At 43.2% G+C, this 13,215-nt stretch overlaps 1 protein-coding gene and 1 pseudogene across 2 annotated transcripts in view; both read left to right on the forward strand.

Moving 5' to 3' along the window:
- Positions 1-13,215, forward strand: part of LOC126187525 (glutamyl aminopeptidase-like) — a 249,380-nt gene that overhangs the window by 59,727 nt on the left and 176,438 nt on the right. The window lies entirely within an intron of this gene.
- On the forward strand, positions 9,798-9,915 carry LOC126189725 (5S ribosomal RNA; annotated as a pseudogene).

The raw sequence follows: 13,215 nt of genomic DNA on the forward strand, positions 1-13,215 counted from the left end.
ATGCTGGCGCACATGTGCTAGGCAAAAGAGTTGGTATTGTATTTAATTCATCTGTATCGTATTATTGTATGCGGGGCTGAACAAATTTAATCTGCTAAATTACAACACACGGGGGCAAAGTAAAAAATTTTAGCTGCACAGAGAAAGATTGAATTTTTCATTTTTTCAAAAATGCACTTGTTTTTCGACATTGTTCTCTTTTAGGCCAGTGTATAGATTTCATTCCAGAAGAGCGAACCTGGAATATCTCCATGATACGTATTTACAACTGCTGTAATCCTTACATTGATGTCGAAATGATTTCTGTGAAGAATTTCTTCGGAAATGGGGATAAACAGAAGTGAAAACGTGCCACATCTATCGAGAAGGGTAAATGCTCTAATAACTCATATTTCAAAGCTGTCAATATTACCATTGCCAAAACACCTTTGTAAACGAATTTTTATTGTATTTCTCAGCCAGAATTTCGTTACAAGACGGTCACTGTATCTCCTTAGGCTGTACATCTTGTTTGTGTACCTTTGCAAGCAGTTGCACAGTTCTGATGAAAGATGAATTGTTATTTCTGTGATTTTTATTTTGGGATAGAGACCTGTTCGCGCTTCTTGTCGTCCAATTGGTAGAAAAATGATCCCCACAGATTTTGCCAGTTGTTGGCTGCCCTTTACAAAGTTGCTGTTTGGGATGTCTTTCACAGGTATCATCTTAAATACAAGTACAGATACCTTCACCGATTTTTCTTTTCGCTGTAAATAATCGAAAACTAAGAGTTTTATATCCACGATGTTCCAATTGATCAGTTTGATAGACAGGCATGTAACACGACTAGTTTAAAAATCTGCGAAGGTAAATCTGTTCCGTAAATCAAGCAGGCACTCGACATACTTCACTGAGCAACATCGAAATAAAAATCGTTGATTAAACATCTTCTGTGTGACAGCCCGAGGGGTTTTCTCCTCCTGCATCTGAAGTATCATCTGCGTTTGACTAGTATTGCATATACCTCCGTAGACTAAGTTCGTGCCTGCTGAAGTAGTTGAGGTAGTTTATGCCAATTTTTGTTCCACGTGAACAAGATTAAATCATCTTTGAGTATAACAGCAATATCGTAAATTACTGAAAAATTCCAGATCTCCTGACAGAAAGAAAATGAAACTCTCACAGTTTTTTTTACAATTGCAAAAAACTAACGCTGAATAAAAACAGTGCGAATTTCTTGAAAAGGGAAAATGTTACTGTCACATTAAATGTAGGTGACAAATTCATATATTGTGTAATAAACACTCAATTTTAGGAATGAAATTTGTCAGTTTAAGCACAATGGGCACACACAGAGAGAACCGAAGAGAATGTCATCAGCATGTTATGCTCTCAGTATGAGACAACAGATGCTTCATACTCAATACTAGTCTTACGTATAGTCCGTCCTTGGGTGTGGTATAATTCTTCAGGGATCAAGTGCAGAAAATACAATCAGAATATATAAACCACAGAAAAGGGCCATAATGAAAATAACTAGTACAGTCATCTGTTTGAAGGGTTGAAGATTGTAACTTCATCACCTACTTCTACTAAACCAAAGAACTCCGTCTTCAGGCCACGAGTAGCATACCAGGACCATCCGACCGCCGTGTCATCCTCAGATGAGGATGCGGATAGGAGGGGCGTGTGGTCAGCACACCGCTCTCCCGGTCGTTATGAAGGGATTCTTGACCAAAGCCGCTACTATTCGGTCGAGTAGCTCCTCAATTGGCATCACGAGGCTGAGTGCACCCCGAAAAATGGCAACAGCGCATGGCGGCTGGATGGTCACCCATACAAGTGCCGGCCACGCCCGACAGCGCTTAACTTCAGTGATCTCACGGGAACCGGTGTATCCACTGCAGCAAGGCCGTTGCCCCCTACTAAACCAATAGGCACATTAAGAAAAATATTAGTAATTATTACATTAACAGCTCTGACCATCACCGCAGAAGAAGAGCGGTACTTTACTTATCTGTACTGAGACAAAGTAATCAAAGACTCATAAAACAGTACTTCCAGGCAGGGAATCAAATGATACAGGCAAATAAAAGAGGCAAGTAAAATCCATTTTGTTTAGAAAAGCAGTTAAAGCCTACTTGTTAAATAATACATACTATATCCTAAAATATTACCTAAATAGCACAAAGAAAGATTTGGTAAAGAATGTTAGAAAAGAAAAAATTATAAGAGAAAACGTCTCTGCCATTCTACCATATACTTTCACTGTCTAATGTATTTTACTGGAAAATTTTGCAATCGATACCGGGGATAGAAAATATTAGCTTCCTTCCATTCTTCTGACTTCAATATCTCTTCCATAATGTAAAATGCAAATACACAAAATGAAACGCTCAAACAACGTAACTGGCAGGCAGAAATATAATTGTAGTTCCTATACCAGTCGAACGGACGCCTGTGTATCTGTGTGATAAGTGCAATAATTCAAGATGAGGTGTGAATAAATATTATGAGATTGGTTTTGTAACTAGCTTGATCTGTAAGTAATCGTACACCAGCATTTTTGTTCAGTTTTAAGTATGTTTTATTGTTGTATTGAGCGGACTTTTCCTATGTCAATGCAAAATGATCTGTGGATGTATAAACAGCTATGTGACTAAGCTCGAATCTGCACTGTTGCATTGACTTATGGCACCTGTAGTTTATAGGAAACAAGTGTGTTGCAAAGTGATATGGTCAAGATGGTTCTCTACGGTTCGCTCCTTAGTTCGAGAAGGTTTTTCATTTAGTATGTGATGATTTGATGAAAATATTACGGTCGTGAAATAGTCCGTATTCTCCGCTATGTCTTGACGGTCTGTTGATAGCTAGAAACAGGCTACTGTGTCCTAACTTGGAGGAGACCGCGTATGAACGTGTGATGCATCTCTTTTCACAACAGAGATACAGGCTCTTTTAGGCAGTAATTAATGTATTTTACTTTAATGTCAAAGTGCTTTTTTGAATTCTTTATGCAGCCGTTTCATGTTGTTATCTCTGAATAATTCAACAGTTTTTTGAAACACTCGCTCTCTTTCATTTAAAATTCAGATAGTGATGTCTACTCTTTCATCTTCATTTATTGTTGTTGTCTGACAGGATTTTACCAGTATTTCTGCTGCTGACATTCAGTCTTCATTTGCCTTGGGAATCCCTGTCCATTCACAATAACGTGAACAAAACAGTATTGTAGTATTGTAGTTTGCGCATGTCCATGTGGAAAGCATTTACCTACAGCATGTACAGTAGAGGAAGGAAGGTAAATGTGAAGAGCTCACCCTAAACCCATACCTGTATCTATCATGCGTGCAACGGATATATGTGTGTGTGTGTGTGTGTGTGTGTCTGGAACACACAGCGCCCGAGCGTAACTACTCTGCCGTTAATTAATTCGGGCCCCTTTCACCACTCGCGGTGTTCCCAGAGATGAAAATCAATTTAGAGCGACCACGGCACTGCAAACCTCGTTCGTGTCGGAAACGACGGGCTACCGGGATGAATTGCGTCAAACCAAATTGTCTCTCTTCCGCTTTAGGAAGCATCTTTCAGCATTTCCTGTTATCTACGAGTTCTAAACCAAATTGCAACACAAACGGGAAATTTGTTTCAAAGGAAACGCTGGAAATAATGAGTATATTATTCGATATTTATGTATGCACACTGATTTAATTTATTACTTTTCGTGTTTTAAAAGTAATAAATTACCCAGTACTGACGATAAGACAGCCAGAGTTACTGATCGACGAATTGAAATTTGATGTGTCACTATCAATACAAGCGAATGCATAGACAACAGGTGGGTGTGTAAACGGCTGCAAACGAGATACTCCTTAATCATATACAGTTGATATTCCTGAGACATACTGAGTTCCACTTTTATCAACGATAATGATGTAAGTTGCAGCAATGAATTAAAGTTCGTACCAGTATAGGGATTTGAACCCAGGACTCCTGCTCACTAGGCAGATGCGCTATTCGTTGTGCCACAGTGGCACTACAGCTACAGCAACCGCACTGAATACAAACGTCAATTCACGCCTCTGCTCATTGCTAACCATAGTGCTAGTGTCGCACAGGAGATACATCTGTCTCGTAAGCAGGAGACTTGGGTTCGAATCCCGGCACTAGTACGAACTTCAATTCATTGCTTCATCGTACATCATTAACAAGGTACTCTTTTTTGTTTTGTTTTAGTGTTCACCATAATGCTGAAAAGAGGTATTTCTCACTCAGATGGGGGCACAAACATAGATATCCCCACAGGGACGCAAGAGGGGCACTTGCAACACCATACCCTCGCCACTCTCCCCCTCCCCTTTCCCTCGATACTGGACTCTGGTGTACAAAGTTTTTATTCATATACTGAGGGGTAAATATCAACTCCCTAGGATATAATAAGTTTTTTGTGTCACCTACAAAATTTAGCTCTTATGGCATGACACGTCTTGAAACTGATCAACTCACTTAGATCAAAAAAATGTCAATTTCAGAGTCCTGCCTGCCACTGGAAAAATTTCTGTTGTCATTCAGGAGCACGAGGGGGAAAATCTTTCCGTGGTCTTTCTCAGAGAAAATTTCATATACTTGGCTAGAGTAGAAATTCGTCAATGGAGTAGGAGTTGACCACCAATCGTGCCTTAGGCTCCTCTTAAAGTGAACTTCAACACTTAAATTTTCAATGGCCACTGGAAAGTTACTGAAAGTGTGTGTTTTTTGAATAATGGACCTCTCTGGCTCAAAGTAAATTTTTATGTGGGGTATTCTTATTTCTTGCATTAATCACACAAACTGAGCTGTTGGTTTGAAAAATCTATGTTTATAATACGAACTGCGCCAAAGCCTCAGTATCACTACGTGACAAAATGAAACTGACGACAATGGTGGCCAAAGCCTCAATATCACTACGTGACAGAATGAAACTGACGACAATGGTGGCCAGACTTTATATATTTTGGTATGCTACGGCACGATAATCCTGAATCTAAAGAAATCTTATTTGCTCTCTTTAACAAAATATGGGGGGATGGGGAATCCATAATGGTCCCCATTCTGAAACCAGGAAGGACCGCACTCTCCCAGACAGCTATCGAAGTGTCGCTCTTGCCAGCTGTGTAGGAAAGACGTTAGAGCGGATGATCAACTTCATCCTAGTCTGGACTCTAAAATCTCGAAATCTCCCTAGTCGTTGCCAGTGTGGTTTTAGAAGATATCGATTCACTTTTGATAACCCCAACCTACTAGGGCGGCTATACAGAAGGCATTCCCACGGAAACAACATTTAATATCATGTTTTTTGACACTGAAAAGGCATATGACACTACGTGGAGACACAATGTACTTTGTCAGCTACATGATTGGGGCTTTCGTGGCCGCCTCCCCATTCTCCTGCGGTCCTTTCTTGCTGAGCGTTATTTTCGGTACAGAGTCAGGAATACTATTTCCGATGGATTTCCTAAAGTTCGCGGTATCCCACAGGGGAGCGTTTTAAAAAATGGTTGAAATGGCTCTGAGCACTGTGGGACGTAACATCTGAGGTCATCAGTCCCCTAGAACTTAGAACTACTTAAACCTAAGGACATCACACACATTCATGCCCGAGGCAGGATTCGAACCTATGACAGTAGCGGTCGCGTTATTCCAGACTGAAACGCCTAGAACCGCTCGGCCTCAACTGCCGGCTGAGCGTTTTAAGCGTTATTTTGTTCGCAGTTGCGATAAACGGCATATCGTCTACAGTGATGAGTCCTGTGCAGTGCTCAGTGTTTGTGGATGATTTTTCTATTTTCTGTTCCACTTCTAGTCCCAAATCTTCCTCTCATGACTTACAGTTGATACTCAACTGACTGGAAGAATGATCTGCACAGACAAGAATGATCTGTACGGACAGGTTTAAATTTCTCCCCAGAGAAAACAGTATGTATTTATTTTAATCGTGATCATTCTCTTTTTACACTTCCGGAACTAAGGCTGTGAGATACTGTATAACATTTCACGGAGACGGTGTGGTTTTTAGGTCTCTTATTTGATAGCAAAATTACTTGGCTGCCACATCTAAAGAAGCTCATAGCACGAACCCTTAAAACGCTGGATATTATGAAGTGGTTGAATGGGAGGAACTAGGATTCAGATAGATGCTGCTAGCTGCAGTTCTATAAAGGTTTCGTACGATCGCGTCTTGATTATGGTTGTACGGTCTACAGCTCGGCACGACCAACATATTTAAAGACTCTATACCGAGCTTATGTGCAGAGGCAGGGGAGCCGCCATTAGCTGATCGGCGGCGGTTCCTCGCAGATAAACAGGCGCTCAAGCTCCGGTCCTTTCCGACTTCGCTGGCTTTCCCTGCAGCTATTAATATCTGCGAAACCTTAGAAGGACTCTATAGCATTCGTCCACGAGGGACGAAACCGTTCAGTATACGGGCAAAGCAGTGTCTACGCCAAACATACAGAGGGAGGGTTGGTGCAAAGCTCCGCCCTGGTTGTTATTGAAACCTAGAATAACTTTAAATTTGACAGAGTGCGACAGATTGTTCACTCCAGACAACATTTTTAAGAATAAATTATTACCATTTGAAATGAGTACCACAGATGGATCCAAAGAGGGGAATGCTGGCAGTTGTTCTGTCATTTTTCCAGCCTCTGTCTTCAGGTTCCGTCTGTCTCGTATGTCTACTATCTTCGACACCGAACTTTATGCGATATTTAAAGCTGTGGATCGGATGAAACGTGAACGTGGATCCAAATTCCTCATATTCTCTGACTCGCTCAGTGTGTTGTAGATGATCCAGTCTATGTTCAAATATTCAATTGTGTGTGAAATCTTATGGGACTCAACTGCTAAGGTCATCAATCCCTAAGCTTACACACTACTTAATCTAAATTATCCTAAGGACAAACACACACACCCATGCCCGAGGAAGGACTCGAACCGCCCCCGAGACCAGCCGCACAGTCCCTGACTGCAGCGCCTAAGACCGCTCGGATAATCCCGCGCGGCTCCAGTCTATGTATCCAGCAGATGCAACTGTCCAATACATCCACGACGCCATCCTGCGCTTGCACGGACAAAGAAAGGAGGTCTCATTTTTCTGAGTACCAGGGCACGTGGATATCCGTGGCAATCAGTTGACCGATGAGGCACGCCGAAGAGGCATGTACCCTACCCAAAGAAACTGATTGTCCTATCCCCCTACCACCGAGCGAGGTGGCGCAGTGGTTAGCACAGTGGACTCGCATTCGGGAGGACGACAGTTCAATCCCGCGTCCGGCCATCCTGATTTAGGTTTTCCGTGATTTCCCTAAATCGCCCCAGGAAAATGCTGGGATGGTTCCTCTGACTGGGCACGGCCGACTTCCTTCTTCATCCTTCCCTAATCCAGTGAGACCGATGACCTCGCCTTTTGGTCTCTTCCCCCAAATCAATCCAATCCTATCCCTCTTCGCGCTGCGCTATCATTGCTACGAGGGTCTGTCATGCGTCTTTGAGAGGATGAGTGGCTGGGCCTGACGGAAAATAAGCAACGATCAATAAGAGAGACTATGAGGCCATGGCGCACCCTCCCTCCGGTCAGTTAGAATTGATGAAGTTTGTTTAACGCTACTTCGAATAGGACACAGCATCTTGATCCATGGCTTCCTTCTCAGACGTGAAGAACCGCCTGTTTGTGATGCATGTGGTCTGCTGATTACGGTTCGCCATATTTTAACCGACTGCATTTTATATAATGAGCAAAAGGTTCTAACTGGTTTACCGACAGATCTGCTCTCAAGTCTAGGTGATAATGAACTGAATGTGGCAAGTGTTCTACCATTTTGTGTTTGTCTTCACGTCTACCTACGCTCTTAGGTCGACCCTTTTAGTATGTTAGAGAATGAGTGGCTGATACAGTTACTATTTTTATGATCCGCCAATCTTCTTTTCTGGAGAGATGAGACATCAGTGTTTGTAATGATCTGCCTTGACTCGCTTGTTCCATTGTGTCGTTGAGAAGAGTTGTGTGTGTTCATGTAAAAAAGAGTACAAGGGAGTGTATGTAGTCTTATGTTGCATTTTAGGCTATCCTGATTTTGGGAGCTATAGCCCCAGTAACCTTACAGTGTCAGCGTACGGCGCTGATGACCACGATGTTGAACGCCCTTCAGATGCAGCAAAGCAACAACAACGAAACTAAATTATTTAAAAAGATTATTACCATTATAACTATTTCATAAGAGTGTGATACCGATTACATAAATTACCATTACTTAATTTTCTTTTTTTCAAATACGTGTGTCACAGTGTGTTGGAGGTTACAGCTTGTAAAACGAATTTGTGAACATCATCTTCCTCACATAGGCCACCAGCTGCACGCATACTTTGTACCGTGCATATATGATAGTAAAATTGAAATACATACGTCACTTACGCTTAAAAATCTCATGAATATTGTTTAAATAAATCAGAAATTTCATCATTATTCACTTCACAACAGTAAATGAACTAAGTGACAGTTCAAATCGACATTAAATATGTAATGGCTAATACACAGCTGTAGGACGTTCACAATATTATTATTATTAAATATTATTAGAGCTGCGATCTACCAAAACTACAGTTCGGTAGTTTTCTTAGAATATATAAATGACGTGACCAATGGTAGAATTTCCGATTGTATTGGTAGCATTGGTAGGAAAATAAACATAAATGAACATGTATGGAAGAAATAGGGATCGAACGGCTTATCTTTGCTTATTTGTTTGTTTTCCACATAATTAGAACCGCACATCATACAAATTTAGTCCGTTGTATATTTCATATCCGTATAGAACATAAATTGCATTTAATAAATAATAAAAATTAGTTGAACGCATAACTTCTGCGCTTTTATCTAACCAAAGCAATTACTTTCGATGTGAGTACCGTTTACGTGCACAAACGTAAAGCAATCTATACCGTTACTGTTGTTATTTTGTACTCAATAGAACGTTTTTCATCGTGATCAAAGGCAAGAGTTTCCTGTTAATATTGATACAAGTGAAAGTTGTTTATGAACAAAAGAAACATGTTATATACAAACTCGACGAATTATTGAAGTGATGTTTGATACTTTTTGTTTTGCAAGGTTTTCTTAAATTTTACATTTTTCCGAAGAAATTACGTTTTCTAGCGCTATATGATAAACCTCTATAATTGCTTATTTTTAGTATAATATCCCTCGGTTTCACGTTACATATAAACTATTTTCAAATAAAAGCTGACGTAAACAATGCCAACTTCAATTTTATTGTAAATTCTGTGAAGGAAGTGTCACTAGGGAGAGGGGTGGTGTAGAGAGGACCTTGTAATAAATGTCGATCCTGCATGTGAATAGGTAACTTTTTATTTTTTTCTGGAGAGGAGTCTAAGTATCACTCGCGATGCACTGAGTAAAGCTACATCGTTCCATAAAAAATTTTTTGCTAGGAACAAGCGGTACCAACTGTGTCATTAACTCATTAGTTTGCGGTTAAAGAAAACTCCTACAAAAACTAAATATCATTTATCTTTCGTCATTTTGAAAATAAAGGTATCCCAAGAAAATTCTTTTTCTTTCTAAAGTTTAGTAAACCGCTTATGCTGATGTTTGGCTGGCAAGGGGCGGCGGATACATGTGATCTGGAAGAGAACACTGTGGCATACCAAAATACACTGATGGCCATTGAAACTGCAACACTCCTTCAGATAGCAAAGAAAGAAACTTTACTTACTGTGCATATACAGTGTAGAATTAATATAACATGATTAAATTTGTAGGTGGCAACGGCCTTGCCGCAGTGGATACACCGGTTCCCGTCAGAACACCGAAGTTAAGCGCTGTCGGGCGTGGCTGGTACTTGGATGGATGACCATCCAGGCAGCCATGCGCTGTTGCCATTTTTCGGAGTGCACTCAGCCTCGTGATGCCAATTGAGGAGCTGCTCGACCGAATAGTAGCGGCTCCGGTCAAAGACATCCATAATAATGACTGGGAGAGCGGTGTGCTGACCACACGCCTCTCCTATCTGCATCCTCAGCTGAGTATGACACGGCGGTCGGATGGTCCCCTACGGGCCACTTGTGGTCTGAAGACGGAGTGAAATTTGTAGGTGGTTTTGTGGTAAAGACGGTGCAAAATTTAGTTCACAGAGCTGCTGCCTCTCATAGCAGCAATGGCTCTAACCCAGCTGAGCACTGAGGCGAACTGAGCTTGGGTGAGAGATAAAGAGCACATCATTTCATGCTGCTTGTACTCTTATACCAGGTAATGATAAAAGCTGAAGAAATGCATTAAAATTAATGAAATGATAATTAATTCAAGACCTTAAGCTGTCGACAGGCATTGATATACATCAACGGGGACATTTGAAAATGTGTGCCCCAACCATGACTCGAACCTGGGATCTCATGCTTACATGGCAGACGCTCTATCCATCTGAGCCACCGAGAGCACAGAGGATATTGCTACTGCAGGGATTTATCCCTTGCACGCTCCCTGTGAGACCCACATTCCCAACTTAATATCCACACACAACTTTCATAGTGCCTCTGCCCATTACACTCATTACTCGCGACAGCCAATCTTACCGAGTCCCGTAAGAGTTCGGGCAATGCGTGTGCATCCAGCACAGAAGAAGGTCAATGGCCGGTTAGCCTTAACTACACTCCTGGAAATTGAAATAAGAACACCGTGAATTCATTGTCCCAGGAAGGGGAAACTTTATTGACACATTCCTGGGGTCAGATACATCACATGATCACACTGACAGAACCACAGGCACATAGACACAGGCAACAGAGCATGCACAATGTCGGCACTAGTACAGTGTATATCCACCTTTCGCAGCAATGCAGGCTGCTATTCTCCCATGGAGACGATCGTAGAGATGCTGCATGTAGTCCTGTGGAACGGCTTGCCATGCCATTTCCACCTGGCGCCTCAGTTCGACCAGCGTTCGAGCTGGACGTGCAGACCGCGTTAGACGACGGTTCATCCAGTCCCAAACATGCTCAATGGGGGACAGATCCGGAGATCTTGCTGGCCAGGGTAGTTGACTTACACTTTCTAGAGCACGTTGGGTGGCATGGTATACATGCGGACGTGCATTGTCCTGTTGGAACAGCAAGTTCCCTTGCCGGTCTAGGAATGGTAGAACGATGGGTTCGATGACGGTTTGGATGTACCGTGCACTATTCAGTGTCCCCTCGACGATCACCAGTGGTGTACGGCCAGTGTAGGAGGTCGCTCCCCACACCATGATGCCGGGTGTTGGCCCTGTGTGCCTCGGTCGTATGCATTCCTGATTGTGGCGCTCACCTGCACGGCGCCAAACACGCATACGACCATCATTGGCACCAAGGCAGAAGCGACTCTCATCGCTGAAGACGACACGTTTCCATTCGTCCCTCCATTCACGCCTGTCGCGACACCACTGGAGGCGGGCTGCACGATGTTGGGGCGTGAGTGGAAGACGGCCTAACGGTGTGCGGGACCGTAGCCCAGCTTCATGGAGACGGTTGCGAATGGTCCTCGCCGATGCCCCAGGAGCAACAGTGTCCCTAATTTGCTGGGAAGTGGCGGTGCGGTCCCCTACGGCACTGCGTAGGATCCTACGGTCTTGGCGTGCATCCGTGCGTCGCTGCGGTCCGGTCCCAGGTCGATGGGCACGTGCACCTTCCGCCGACCACTGGCGACAACATCGATGTACTGTGGAGACCTCACGCCCCACGTGTTGAGCAATTCGGCGGTACGTCCACCCGGCCTCCCGCATGCCCACTATACCCCTCGCTCGAAGTCCGTCAACTGCACATACGGTTCACGTCCACGCTGTCGCGGCATGCTACCAGTGTTAAAGACTGCGATGGAGCTCCGTATGCCACGGCAAACTGGCTGACACTGACGGCGGCGGTGCACAAATGCTGCGCAGCTAGCGCCATTCGACGGCCAACACCGCGGTTCCTGGTGTGTCCGCTGTGCCGTGCGTGTGATCATTGCTTGTACAGCCCTCTCGCAGTGTCCGGAGCAAGTATGGTGGGTCTGACACACCGGTGTCAATGTGTTCTTTTTTCCATTTCCAGGAGTGTATATGAAGATAGTATCTGTTCTTTCGGACATGTCCAAAAGAACAGATACTATCAGTGACTATGCAGTTCTTTTAGAATGAAATAATTAAATCAAGACCCTAAGCTGTCGACAGGCGTTGATATACATCAATGGGGACAGTTGAAAATGTGTGCCCCGACCGGGACTCGTACCCGGGATCTCCTGCTTACATGGCAGACGCTCTATCCATCTTTTTTTTTTAACTCATTTTGTTCTATATTGTTAGTTGTATTTGTTCGTGGCAGACGTCCAATGACACCTGTTCAGGTCGTTCATTGATCCGTTCACTCAGGTTTTTTTTTTATTACAGAGGGTAGCGAAACCCTCTGACTGAACACGCTGAGCTACCGTGCCGGCGTCTGAGCCACCGAGGGCACAGAGGATATTGCGACTGCAGAGATTTATCCCTTGCACGCTCCCTGTGAGACCCACATTCCCAACTTAATGCCCACACACTACTTTCGTAGTACCCCGGCCCATTACACCTCATACTCGCGGCAGACAAGAAGAAGGACAATGGCCAATTAGCCTTAACTATATGAAAATGGTATCTGTTCTTTCGGACATCATCAACACGTGGGCGACCTGGTGGTTTATCATGCCACGGTACACAACCCTCTCAACAAAGTTCTTGTGCCAGGAATGAATCGTAGGCCTGCTTGGAGGCTCTTTAGCGTATTCGGTGTGAAATTTACGCCGAATAGTTGTTGCAGAGTTCATGTCATGACACCACACAGCGAGCACGCTCTGCACCAGTGAAAGTAGCCATTTTAACAGCGCACTGCGCTGACGCTCCTGGTGGCGGAATAGGGCACTGATCTCTTGTGTGCCTCAAGTATGAGGTTGTTTGCTACAAAATGCCACATCTATCGATTCAGTAAGTTATGTCAGTAAATATCTATATCATTCCAAAGTTGTAATGTCCTTTTTGACCCACCCTGTCTTTACATCATGAGTGGTTTTCCGAACTGCCTTTTCTAAATAGTTTTCAGAGAAGGCACTTATTATTGTTCCATTAGATGTCTTGTCACCCACACCATAAAAAACTGTTATTTTCTCAACTTATTGTTGGATAATTAAACTCTTCACTGATG

The sequence above is a fragment of the Schistocerca cancellata genome, chromosome 5 (assembly GCF_023864275.1).
Source record: "Schistocerca cancellata isolate TAMUIC-IGC-003103 chromosome 5, iqSchCanc2.1, whole genome shotgun sequence".
NCBI classification, from domain to species: Eukaryota; Metazoa; Arthropoda; class Insecta; order Orthoptera; family Acrididae; genus Schistocerca; species Schistocerca cancellata.